Genomic DNA, 13,512 nt, shown 5'->3' on the forward strand with positions numbered 1-13,512 from the left:
TTTGAATATATGAGTCAAGAGGAGATTAGAGACAAAGTTTCTTTGGAGAGACCTGTGGTCATGCAATGAGTTGTCACCACCTTTTGGAAGAAATAGTAGTGAGTACTGTCTTGTAACATCAAGGTCAGAGGAGGTCATCAAGAGGACTAATCAGAGAGCTCTGAATTGTACTTCTTGCATTTGGAGGACCCGGAGGCGCAATGTCTGAATCAAGCCTGAGGAATTTAGATTGGTCCACACACTGGGGTCTGACTCACCCTAGGAGATCTGAAAGGAAGGCAAAGACAGGTTGGCCAATTGTGTGGAAACTAGCCTGCTTTCCCAATTTTTGTTCAGGGCATGAGATATGTGTTTCCTAGGGACCAGATATGTACTCTGCAGAGGAGAGAGCCAAGGAGGAATCATTGTGAGTCTAGTTCATTATGGTAACGGAAGGATAGGATGCTGATAGGTATCCTGACAGGTATACTGATAGAATAGGTCCAAGGCAGATTCCTCCACAGGAAGAGGGTCACAAACAACAACCTAGAACCTCTGGGAAACCTTTGCAGAGTCCATCGAAATTCCCTCAGGAGAGTTCAACATGAGCTCTCATTATCTGCCAGATATAGACATGACTCCTGGATATATACCCAGGCAGGAGAGACCCAGAGAGAGCAGAGCCAGCTTGTAACAGAAGCTGCACAAGGAAGAGCTCTCCTGTCCCCTAATTTCTTCAGCCTTGGGAGAATCCGAATAATAGACAGTGAAGTGAGGGAACAGAAGGGGGATGTGGAGGAGAAGGAGAAAATCACCATGGCCATCACCCCACTGCAGGTTTTCAGTGAGAAGCAGAGCCGGAAGGGGAGAGACAGGGGCAGGGAGAGCAGTTTGGCTAGTACATGGTTTTGAAGTTTCTACTTTCTGTATTCACACTGTATTTGTAACCCAAAGTTGTTCTAGAACTGGGCATTACTTGGGAAAGGCAGTGGGAAAATATGGTCATGTATGAATATATATATATTTTTTCTTTTTTAAAAAAAGAAGCCTGACCGCAAGGTAATGTGTGCATAGCATATACATGGAAAGAAGAATACAAGCAGCTTGGTTTCATCAAAACACCTTTTTGCACTTGTGATCCTAGGTCTAGGATTTACTTGGTATAGTCAGGAGGTTTTGCCAAGTGTTTGCCACTTTATCATTCATTTAACAAATAAGTCATATCTTCTGGTGTATTTTATATTGGACAACTTAGAAACAATATGTAAACTTCCAAATCTTTCTTTGTGTGAAAATTGTCCAAATACAAGGAGAACTTGGAGTTAGTTTTAAATGTTTTAAAAATCACTATTATGCAACATCCATCTGTCCACATGTGTAAATAAACATTGGAGTCAAGTTAATCAAGGTTTAAGTTACTGCTCCATGGTTTATTAGATGATTAACCTTGGGAAATCTTGGTATTTCAAGTCCAGTTTCTTAATTTATAATGTTTACCAAATTTTGCTGCAGAGATTGCCAGAATTTATTCAAATGCAGTGTCAGAGCTTGGAGAGGCTGGGTGGCATTCTAGGTTCATCTAGCTTACCCCCTGGTAAGCTAAGAGCAGCTCTTTTTCATTCTGCCTGATACTGAGCTCTACTTAACATTTCATTTATAGTAAAGGTCTTATGTCTGAAGATGAAGTTTTTGAACACTGTCTTCCTGCTTCTTGTATTGTCAAGGTTAAAATGAGATAGATCAGGAAGAGGAGGCAGAATGACCACTGCTAAAAGCTTGGAAACAAATCCCAGCTCTGGCTGTGTAGCCTTCAACAAATTACTTAATCTCTTTGTGTCTGGGCAAACTACCTTATCTCATGAGATCACGTATAGAGTCTGCATTAGCGTAGCACCCACCCTAGTATTCTTGGGCTTCCCTTGTGGCTCAACTGGTAAAGAAGCTGCCTGCATTGTGGGAGACCTGGGTTCGATCCCTGGGTTGAGAAGATCCCCTGGAGAATGGAAAGGCTACCCACTCCAGTATTCTGGCTTGGAGAATTCCATGGACTATACAGAGTCAGACACGACTGAGGGACTTTCACTTTCCTGACATAAAACTTACTAAGCTTTGTCGTTGTTATGTAAAACTCCTTGCATAGCAGCTGCGACATGACATAATGTGTTCAACAGATGTCAGCTTCCTTTTCTACTCTTTTCTCATTCATTCACTGCACCCTTTCTGAGTATGTCTAAGTGCAGTCTGCTCAACTAAACTTTATGGGGATTCAGAGATAAATACGGTACCATACAGGATACACGAATATATAGCTCCTGACACATGTGACAAGTAGATTCTAAACTGGATATAAAACAAAATGGAAATTTGACCGATTTTATTAGTCATAAAAGAAGCATTTAAGCATTGAAATCATAGAAGAATTTATTGCTTACTATTAGAATAAAAGTTTTAAGACCTTTTTTAAAACTGGACTTGAGTTCCAATAAAACCTCACTTATCCAGAATATACCCGCTCATTCTAGATTAATTGAGAATTCTAAAGTCCTTTGGGTTTCAGCTCCTCTTGAAAACCTTTAAAGAATTGTGTGGCTAACTTCCTGCATTAGTAAATAGGACCCAGGATATGTGCTTTTTTTTTTTTTTTCTTTTCTGGAGTACTTATAAGTAATTTCTTAAAACAGCAGTTATATAAATTACAGTCTATGAGATTGAGTTGGATATATGTGAATCTTAAGCATAATTTAAACATTATTTTTTTAAAAACCTCATTAAATATTATTTTCTTATACAAGATATAAGAAAATGGGGTAGAAACTATCAGCTAATTGAGAGTTCCCAGTAATTTAGTTCTGGGGACAAAAAAAAACAGCCTATAGTATTACGTTATTAAAAGAATAAAACAAAATTCAGACTATTCCTTGAATGGAAGAATGTTCTCTTGTAGTGAAGACTTATTCATTCATCAATAATTGGTGCCTCCCATGAGCCTGGAAAATCCCATGGGCAGAGGAGCCTGGTGGGCTGCAGTCCATGGGGTCACTGAGAGTTGGACACAACTGAGCAACTTCACTTTCACTTATGAGCCAGATAGTACATGAGGTCCCCACAACATGATGGTACACGAAGGCACACACAGTCCTTACCATGTGAAACTAACTATTCAGCCAGGAAAGACAGAGAGTCATGCCGTGAAAGTTCTTCCATGAAGAAAATGTTCTGGGTCTTACAGGAGTGTGCCTTGGGGTTTTTGAGCTCATTAGGGAAGCTGGCAAAGCTTTCCTTGGGAAGTGAGAGTTGAGATGGAAGTAGGAGTTTGCAGGAGAATGGAGAGAAGCATGTTAAGTGTAGAGGGCACATCTGATGCAAAGCCCCTGGTGGGAGGAAGCAGCATTGGCGTCAGTAGCAAAACAGTCCCACACGCCCCTGGGAGTAAGGGTAGCAGTGACAGGAGTTGCCCATCAGAGGGCAGGGAAAGGTCAGTCCTTCAGGGACCAATTGGCCAGAAGAAGGATTCCATCCTTAGCCTCACAAGGTGATGCTCCTCCCCATCAGTCCTTGGAGTTGGGTTTCCACCCATGGTAACTTGACTCTGACTTTTGTTTAATAGAATGATGGTTAAAGCCCCATGGAAAATACAACCAGCTTTCTCTACTTTTCCGTCCATGTAACTTGGAAGTGTTTGTGTAGAAGAAAAGTTTTAATTTACAAGTCTGAGCAGGTGGAGCTACTTAATGGAATGTTCTGTGTATATAATTGTGAAACAATCTTTGATTACTTGTTCTCAGGCCACCTGTAAAATGCTTAGAAATATTCCCATTTCAACTAAGGATCTGAAGCCTTAGGTCCAGCGGAATTAGAGGTTTTATAAAATGGCCATAAGTTATCTTTGCAGATTTGAAGACCTTATCTACTCCATGGGAGGAATTCTCCATCCTCTGCCTCCTAGTCTATTAGACAACTTGCTCTTCCCCACTCTTTGGCCCAGGAGACTGACCTCAGTAGACTGTATCACCTGGGCTGCCATGACTGCAGTTTCTGGTTTGTTTCAGTCACTGGGAGATCCTGGAAATAGATGAGGTGACAGAAAGAGAGAAAGAGGTGGGAGGGCATTTTCCGTGTAGCCTGCCTTTCCCTCCACGTCTCCAGCTCTTGGTGGTAGCTGCAGCCTCACTTATCTCACGAGGCTCTGGTGACACATTGCCTTCCTTTGCTCTTTTAGGCTAAGGGAAGTAAAGAGCTCATGCTGCAGGTAGGTAGTCCCAGGTATCTCAGCATCCTTAACTTGTGACTCTACCTGCACCTCTGAAAGGAGTTCCTATATTTAATTGTCTTCAGAGTTGCAGTCAAATGTGACTTCTGTCTGCTGAGATGCTGACTGATACCATCAGAATCTGTTTTCTGCTTCCTGTTGTATTCTCCCCCTCCTAATACCTGGGTAGGCTTCTCAGTTGGTGACAACGGGACCAGAAGGACAATGGTGAAATCCCCTGGATAACATGCACTCCCTTTCCTCACTTTGGGCTCAAAATAGACCTGTCTCCGGAGGAAGGAAGGGCACTGTTTGTCATCATATATCTGCCTGGCTGTCATTCAGAACCTAATTGGACTCTCTTAAATTTCATTCTGTTCCTGCTTGTCATGTTTCTGGGCCCCTGAGACCTTTCTTGCGATGTGTGTTCTGAAGCAGGACATTTTGATGCAGCCATTTTGATGTGAACATTTTGATCTTCAGAGTGCAAAGAATAGGATTTTGGTCATATGCATGATAGATATCGGCACACATTCTCTGACTCTCTGCTCCATCCCTGAACTTTACCCTCACTTTACATTCCTTTTTTTTTTTTTTTTACTTTTTTTAAAAATAGAAATGACTATACATATTTTTGTCCTGAAATACTTTAAAGCAGGGGTCTCCAATCTCCGGGATCTAATGCCTGATGATCTGAAGTGAAGTTGATGTAATAATAATAGAAATAAAGTACACAATAAATGGAATGCCCTTGAATCATCCTGAAACCATTCCCAAGCCTTTCGTCTGTGGAAAGATGGTCTTTCACGAACCTAGTTTCTGGTGCCAAAAAGGTTAGGGACCATTGCTTTAAAGTGAATCCTATACATCATCTCATTTCACCTATAAGTACTCTTCTGTGTTTCTTTAACAGATAAGGGCTGTAACTATACTACACACACAATGAAGTGAATGATGATTCTTTAATATCTAATAAGTAGTTCATGTTCAGTTTTCTTCCATTCTGTATAAATTTTTTACAGTTGCGTTTTTCAGATCGCATGCTATACAATATTGATACATTGCATTTTATTGTCTACTAATTTCTAACAGTCCTCTACTTTTTATTTGTTTATTGAAGTAACAGAAATAGAGCAAAAGTGCCCAACTTAAGTGCTCATTGAATGCTAGGAAGATGAACTGTCCATGTAACTACTACTCAGATAGAGACAGCAACATCTCTAGCACCCCAGAAGTTACCTCGTCATTATGTGTGCACTTGCCTTCCAAGATAGCAACTGTTCTATTACCATGCTATTTTTCTTTTTTTTTTTCACTTCACATGAATGGGTTCACAAAGATTGTCAGATTTTTGTGTGTTTTTGCTTTGGTAAAAATCTTTAAAAAAAACTTAAATTAGGTGTAGTTTGTATGTACTAAACTGTGCTCATGTGAAATGTGTAGTTCAGTGAGTTTTAAAAGAGGGATGTGCCAGTGAAACCACCACCACAATTAAGATGCAGAGCATTTCTATCACCCTGAAAAGTTCCCTCGTCTCATATTGTAGTCATTCTCTCCCTCTAGTCCCAGCTTTCAGGCAACTATTAATTTATTTTCTGTCGCTAGGGATTTTTTTTTGCATTTTCTAGAATTTTTAATAAATTGAGTCATATGATATGTATTCTTTTGTGTCTGGCTTCCTTCAGTGAGTATGATTTAGATAATTATCTGTGCAACTGCATGTATTACTAGTTTGTTTTTTTATTGCTCACAACCATTCTGTTATATAGGCAGCCCTCATTTTGTTGATTTACTCATTTTGTGTATTCATTCCTTGGTCTACATTAGAGTTGTTTACATATTTGGATTATAATGAATAAAATTACTTATAGTACAGATATTTTGTGGGCATAGTTTTATTTCTCTTGGATAAACAAATACTGGAGAGTGAAGTGTCTGAGTTGTGTATTATGAATACATGGAAAATTTTAAAGAAATGGCGTAACACTTCTTCAAAGTGGTTGTACCATTTTACATTCACAGAATCAGTTTATGAGCCTTATAATGGTTCTACATCCTTGCCAACCCTTGGGAAGGTTGCTCTTATAAATTTTAATTTAACCTCATTTCAGTTTTAATTTGTATTTCCTGATAACTGGTGATATTGATCATGTTTTCATGTTATTATTTGCCATCTGTATAAACTCTTTTGTGAAGTATCTTCACATCTTTGTCTCTTTTTGTTTCTTTGATTTATAGGAGTCCTTTATGTATTCTGCATACAAATCCTTCGTCCGATATGCATGCTGCAGATGTTTTCCTCTGTTACATGACAGTGGCTTTTAAAAAGCAATTTAAAATTTTCACTTATTATTCCTTTTGTTCCTTACTAAGAAATCTTGTTCTAGTCCAAGGTTGCAAAGATTTTTTTTTCCTATGATTTATGCTAAAAGTTTGGTCTATGATCTATTTTGATGGAATATTTCTGTATGGTATAAAGTAAGGGTCAGCATTCTGCAACTCCCCCCCCCCCAATATGGTACCCAGTTGTTCTAGCAGTATTATCAAAAAGATACCATATTCCCCCATTGCATTACTTTGCATTGTTGTCAAAAATAAATTGACCGTTTCTGTGTGAGTCTATTTCTGGACTCCTCAATCTGTTCCCCTGATTCATTTGTGTATCCTTCATTAATAACACACTGTTTTGATTAGTGTGGCTTTATAGTCAGTCTTAAAATCAAGTAGTGTGAGTTCTCCAACTCTGTAGTTCTTTATTAAAACTGTTTTGGCTCTTTTAGTTCATTTGTGTTTCAAATAAATTTTAGAATCAGTTTGTCAATTTCTACAAAAAGTCCTACTGGGATTTTGATTGGAATTGCATTGAAACTTCAGATTGATTTTTTGAGAGAAATGCCGTTTTGACAATATTGAATCCTTCAATCCATGAATATGCTATATCTTTCCATTTATTTTGCTCTTTAATTTCTGTCTGCAATGCTTTATAGGTTTCAGTGCAAAGGTTTTGTATGTATTTCATATTCTGGGATGGCATAATAAATGGAATTGTACTTTCAACTTTATTTTCCAATTGTTCTTTGCTGCAAATTGATGCAGAGTGGGAAGGTTTAATTCTCCTATTCCTCCTGCTCCTATTAGCTGTGAATCCTCCATAAAGAAGGACTTGTAATTCCTGTTAGGTTACCTTGAAGTGCAGTCCATACAGGAAAGGTGGAGAAAATACTTAAAATTTTTTTCTCTCTTTCTGTGTATTTTCTCAGTCGTGAGTTGCTACCCTCACAACTTGCAAAGGAAACCAGTGATTTTAAAAAGTACCATTATGGAACTCACAGATTTTTATAAAGTAGATCTATTTCACTTTACCATATTCCTTGTTCTGTTGATGTTGAAATTAATCCATCTTTGGCCAGTGGGAGCCCTTTCAAGTTGGCTTTGAGTCACTTTGATATGCCTCAATAGTCTTTGATAGATTCCTGTGACAAACTTTCCTAGATCTCCGTGTCCATTTCCTGACCCAGTTCTGAAATCAGCCATTTCTTCCAGGATCCCTGATTCTTTTCCAAAGAAAGGAAGTGCTTAAGAGACCAGAAAGAGGCTTTACGACCAAAGCAGAGGCTCCTTCATCCTCAGTCTCATCCTCAATCCTTCCACTTTATTTGGCCGAGAGTAATGATAAGCGCATCGTTATTTCAGTCCTACCACCTGTTTCGTGTTTGTCCTGGGATACTTACTTAAATTCTCTGTGCCTGTATTCTCCTCTATAAAATGAGTATGGTGATTGCATAATGCTAGCCCCTTTGGTTTTTTAACAGATAGCCAGCTTGAGTAATGGTGGAGTGGTGGCAGTAAAGTGTGTTCCGTCACTCAGTTGTGTCTGACTCTTGGCAAACCTATGGCCTGTTACCCCCCAGGCTCCTCTGTCCACGGGATCTTTGAGGCAAGAATACCGGAGTGGGTTGCCATTTCCTCCTCCAGGGGATCTTCCTGCCCCAGGAATCAGACCCACGTCTCCTGCACTGGCAGGCGGATCCCATACCGCTTGAGCCACCTGGGAAGCCCAGTGGTGGTAGTACTAGTTGTTATAAACAATAATGGTCGTAGTGACGTTGGCTGTTCATTTTTTCCCACAAATTACTATGCACCTACTAAGCAGTAGTCTTGGCAGAAGTGGTAATTGTACTGGAAATAGACGTCATCACAGCAGTGTGAGTCACAGTCATTTAGCTTTTCAATAAACAGTGACCTGTGAGGTGCTCTACTGGCCACTAGGGATGCAGTGGTGATCAAGACAGGTGTTGTCACCTCTTTTAGGAGAAAGACAAAACACAAGTAAAGTGGCAAATATAAATTATAACATGGATCCAAAATTGTTCACTTAGATATTTCTCTAAGTTAAGGACTGACATTTCAAGTAGTTTCATACCGTCATCAAAATGATTGCTTCAAAACGGTGCTGTCCAAATGGGCACATTGAAACGTTTTCTATCTAAGCATCCCATTTGTATTGCCGTCACTACGTTTTTGTCCTAAGCACCTTTCCCTGGAGAGAATTACTTCTGATAAAGGGTGGTTCTTTGAAATAACTCATAGGACTGCACGTGGGGCTTCTCTTCCTTCTGCTCCTTTCCTCTGGTGCTGCCTGGTGTTCCTAGAGGGCAGCTGGTCCCCAAGGAGACCACCCCTTCTGGAAATGGAGAGGTGCCCTTGCCGAGGACTTGGCGTCAGAGGAGCGGAATGGCGCCATCAAAGGGAGAGTTTCTGCAGAACCCAGAGGCAGCAAACCACCTGGCTCTCACTTACTTCGGAGTGAGAATGAGGTCACAGGATGTCCCTTCCTGTGAATGACTGTATAAAAGGCCGAGAGAAGGCCTCCTCTTGTCCTCAGCTGAAAGTGTCCTCATGCTGTGAAGGAGTCACTTTTTTGGCTCTTTGTGCAGTCGCCAAAGGACAGTCTCAGCAGGGCAGGCCTGTGGGAAGCCAAGGAGGTGAGAGCAGGTATTTTCCTCTCTCTCACTTTGGGGGCTGCTTGCTTTCTCCACATGGACACGAAGCCTCTTGACTGGAAAGGGGATAACACAGAGTTTTCAATGTTTGCCTTTGCCCTTCCCAATCCTTCTTTACTTTTTTCCTAACGGAATGGGAATTGCCCCAAGCTTCAGCTTCCTCTTAGTAAGTGTACCAATTGATTGGAATCAATTCATCTCCCTATTGTGGGGAGTGGACTACTTTAGCTGCCCGAGTTGCCTATGTGGGCTTCCCAGGTGGATCAGTGGTAAAGAATCTGCCGGCCAAGGCAGCGGACGCAGGAGACACGGGTTTGATTCCTGGGTGGGGAAAATCCTATAGAGTAGGAAGTGGCAACTCACTCCAGTATTCTTGCCTGGAGAATTCCATGGGCAGAGGAGCCTGGCAAGCTACAGTCCAGGGGGTTGCAAAGAGTCGGACATGACTGAGCGTGACACAGCACAGCAGCACCAGGTGTCTACATCTGACCTTTGCCCTCAGTGATCTTGCTGACTGTATGGTCAGGCCGCTCAAGGCGGCTGTTCTCTTCTCTTTGAATATCCTCTATTCAACAAGTGCTTGCTTCACCTACATGCTGCTTGCATGACTGGCCGTCCTTCCTACATGCTTGCCCCAGGCCCTAGCTGGTGATTGTTATGGGAGAGGCAGTGAGGGCATGCCCCTCTGCTAGTTTTCCCAGTAGCTGGTGAGTCAACCTGATAGGGACTCTGCTTATAACCGGCAGTCTCCTCCCTCTGCAACCCGGGAGAAAAGACTGTTGCCGTGTCTCACCAACCATCCATTGCACATGGTGGGGCGCTGCTCTAGGACCTTGTTTCAGACATGCAAGCTCCCCTTGCTCATTAAACCATTGATGTCTCTGTTACTGACCCCAGGCTCTTTCTTTGGTCTTAGAACTGGGGAAGCATGGGATTTGTAGGCCCTCTGGGTACAGCCCAAGAAGGACAGAGGTAAAATCTATTCTTTCTACAAATCATCATTGAATTTGCAGGGGTTCTAGGACCAAAACACAAAGCCAACAGTATTTACTATCTACTCCTTCACCGTAGAGTTTACCAACTCTGCTCTTGGACATTTACCTGGGACTTCTTTTCAATGGTATAATGGTCGTGAGTCTGGGCTCAGTGTTACATGGCCTTGGGTTCAAATCTTGTCTCAGTCTAAGAGCTTACTGTACAGCCTTAGGCAAGTCACTTAACTCCTCTGAGGTTTAGTCTCTTTATTTGTCACAAAATACTAGGAGTCAGTCGGACATCTGATATTTATGGAGTGTCTATGATGTATCAGGAACTTCCTTCTTAGCCACAGAGATGAAGACAGATAACAAACATGCACAAAAATAAATGAGATGGTTTCAAATTTTGATAAGGAGAACAGGATAATAGTGGAGGGATAGAGTAATTTGGTTGTGTGGTTTGTGTGTGTGTGAGCTTTTAAAGAAAAGATGATTTAAGAAGGAGGGAGTGATCTGCTATCAAATACTGCTAAGTGGCTAAGTAAAGAGAGGCCAGAAATTGGCCACTTGCTTTGGCAAGATGTGGTCTGTTGATGACCTTTACTAGGGATGTGCTATGAATAGCCTCTGACCTTTATATGTTCATAATAAAGGGAAAGCATGTGCTGACTCTGGGTTTTTAGAGAATCTAGAATGATGCTTGGAGAAGGAAATGGCAACCCACTCCATTGTTCTTGCGTGGAGAATCCCAGGGATGGGGGAGCCTGATGGGCTGCTGTCTATAGGGTCGCACAGAGTCGGACACGACTGAAGCGACTTAGCAGCAGCAGCAGAATGATGCTTTCAAGGGAACAAATCCTATAGTTTGGCTGAGTTTAAAAAAGGAAAATCTGTAAGGAATGTTATATTTCTGACTTCAATAATTGCATTACAGATAATAGAAAAAAAATTAATGGCTACTGACAACCCTTTTAGTTTGTGTTATTTACTAGGGTCTGCCACAGTATCTCCAAAATATCCTGCTGTTAGGGTGCTCGTTAAAAACATTTTTTGAATAAAAAATCTTTTACATGTGACAGCATCAAAATAACCCAGTTGAAATAGATCCCGGTGACTTTTAAACACACATCAAAGCCAAAGTTTATGAGCAGCATTTCGGCTAATTAGGATGGACTCCTTTCTTTGTGTCTGTCACAGAGACATGTTCCTGAAATTCTTTCCCCCTTTTTTCATTTATCACAGTGGCTTTTCATCTTGTTGCTTTTCTCCAGCCATCAGAGGAAGCTGTGGCCAAACAGTGTGCATCACTGGGGAGAAAAAGCCATCTCTGTTGGTAAGGAAGTGGGGGATAAAGGCCAATTCCTATTGATTCCTGTTTCTCATACAAAGTGATGCCTTTAACACTCCATAATGAAAATTTTTATATGTGAGAGGATTACCAACATTGGGCTGTTACTGTCCTTTGATGTGCCCCAGAAATATTACAGCAGAAGTGATTAAGGAAGAAATCATGGGACACCAACTGTTTTGCTGAAGTTGCTTTGCCCCTAGCCAAGTTATGTGGTGGCAAATTTTCTTTTTTACCTTTTAAATAATTATTATCATTACAGGAGGATGTTAGAGTAGATTGTCAGCATGTTTCACTTCAGGACAGAAAATAAATGGAGCCTTAAAGATTAACGGTATCTAGGCATTGGTGGGGAATGCACATTTCCCCAGCTTTTGCCCATTTTATAGATGAGGACAGTAAAGCTCAGAGGAGTCAGGAGTTGGCCAGGGTCACCCTGCTAATCGGATACCCACCCAGGGACATGAAACCGGCTTAAGCTTCTCATTCTGTTTCCACTTAAAACGTAGCCATCTCTGCATTCGCCTGGAAGGAAGGTTAAAATTGTTTAAAGCCTGGCAACTGATGAAATATGAGGAAATCATATGCTGTGAGACCGTGTGTTCTGCAGCTTTCTGCTGAACTGGAAATCGCTGGGGCACCAGAGTGGGTCTGAAACCTTTCCCTGGCAGCTGGGTTTGGTGTCTGCAGAGGCGAACTGTGGCTCCTGTTTAAATTGCTCAGATGGAAATGGGGCCGCACCTGAGTGTGGGCTCATGCTTTCTCTCTGCTTGCTCAAATTAAGCTGCCGAACTGTGTTCTTGGGGAGGCTGCAGGTTTGTCAGGGGTCAGCTAGCATTTCCGAGCAGCTCTTCCGAACGCAGGGAGCATGAATTTCCTTTCCCCAACGGACGGCAGGCAGAGTCACTGCAGAACAGCTCGAGTGTTCTAAATTTGGATTGCTTTATTTGGCACTTTTATTAATCTAAAGGACATCACATCATGCTTTTTTTTTCCCTTAACTCGGTTTTGATCCTTCATTTTGTAGATTATCAGGTAGGGAATGTTCTAAGTATGTAAACATCTCCTTTGTGGTATTAAAATAGAATTATTATTCATTGTATTTCTAATAATGATAGCTATTATTATTACTACTGATAATAGGCCAATAATGTCTATTGTGTTTTCTGGGGGACTAAGCGTTGTGCTAACAGCTTTATATGTAGCATTTGATTTAATCCTTGAACTAGTCCTGCCATATAGAAGCTTTCATTATTTCTCTTTTACATATAGAAAAACTGAGACTCAGAGAGGTTAGGGAATTTGCCCAGCATCACACAGCTAGTAAGTGGTCCAGTCAGGATGTGGAATCAGGTGGTGTTGCTTATATCCCCTGTTTCTAACCACATACTTGGTGCCTTCTTGCCGCAGGTTAATAAACTATGAGAGTATTTTGAGCAACGTTTTCTGCTTAAGAGTTAAAGGCCTTTTCATTTATTTTTAAAAGTAGAGATTGGCTTTTGTTTCAGGCTTGTCTTGGTCTACACTTGCATTTTCTAGAGAAGGAAACTGAAGCGCAGAGGACGAAATGTTGGCAGCGTGGCTCTGCCTTCTTACCTCCTCCCGCTTTCCTCCGTTTTCCTTTGCTTACAAGGCAGCCACTTCTGACCAAGTTCAGTATCACATTCAAGACTGTATTATCAATAACTAGCTTAGTGCTCAAAGGCTGAAGAAACTGTGCTTTTTTTGTTTTTTTCCTCAAGGTCTAGAATGGACCTCTATTATATTGTCTGACAAGGTGGGAAATCTTTTCAATCAATTCTTAAAAAGAAAAGAACTTTGTTTTTTAACTTTTTTCTTGATGACACTGACTGTAAGAAATGACATTCATTCTAAGTTTTATTTATTAGCTGAAAGTAAGATAAAGACATTAACACTGTGTCCTGTTCATAACTGTGGGAATTAGGGAGAATTTAT

The 13,512-nt window shown here is 41.0% G+C and overlaps 1 protein-coding gene across 5 annotated transcripts in view; it reads left to right on the forward strand.

The window, feature by feature from the left end:
* Window positions 1-13,512, forward strand: part of FHIT (fragile histidine triad) — a 1,556,965-nt gene that overhangs the window by 611,584 nt on the left and 931,869 nt on the right. Inside the window, exon 1 of one of the 5 annotated variants that reach the window (XM_005695770.3) lies at window positions 11,470-11,541. The exons of the other annotated variants lie outside the window; for them this stretch is intronic. The gene's annotated coding sequence lies outside the window, so the exon portion shown is untranslated. Of the gene's footprint in view, window positions 1-11,469; window positions 11,542-13,512 lie in introns of those variants that run through there. 5 annotated transcript variants of the gene reach the window in all.

This window comes from Capra hircus, chromosome 22, assembly GCF_001704415.2.
Source record: "Capra hircus breed San Clemente chromosome 22, ASM170441v1, whole genome shotgun sequence".
In the NCBI taxonomy this organism is placed as follows: Eukaryota; Metazoa; Chordata; class Mammalia; order Artiodactyla; family Bovidae; genus Capra; species Capra hircus.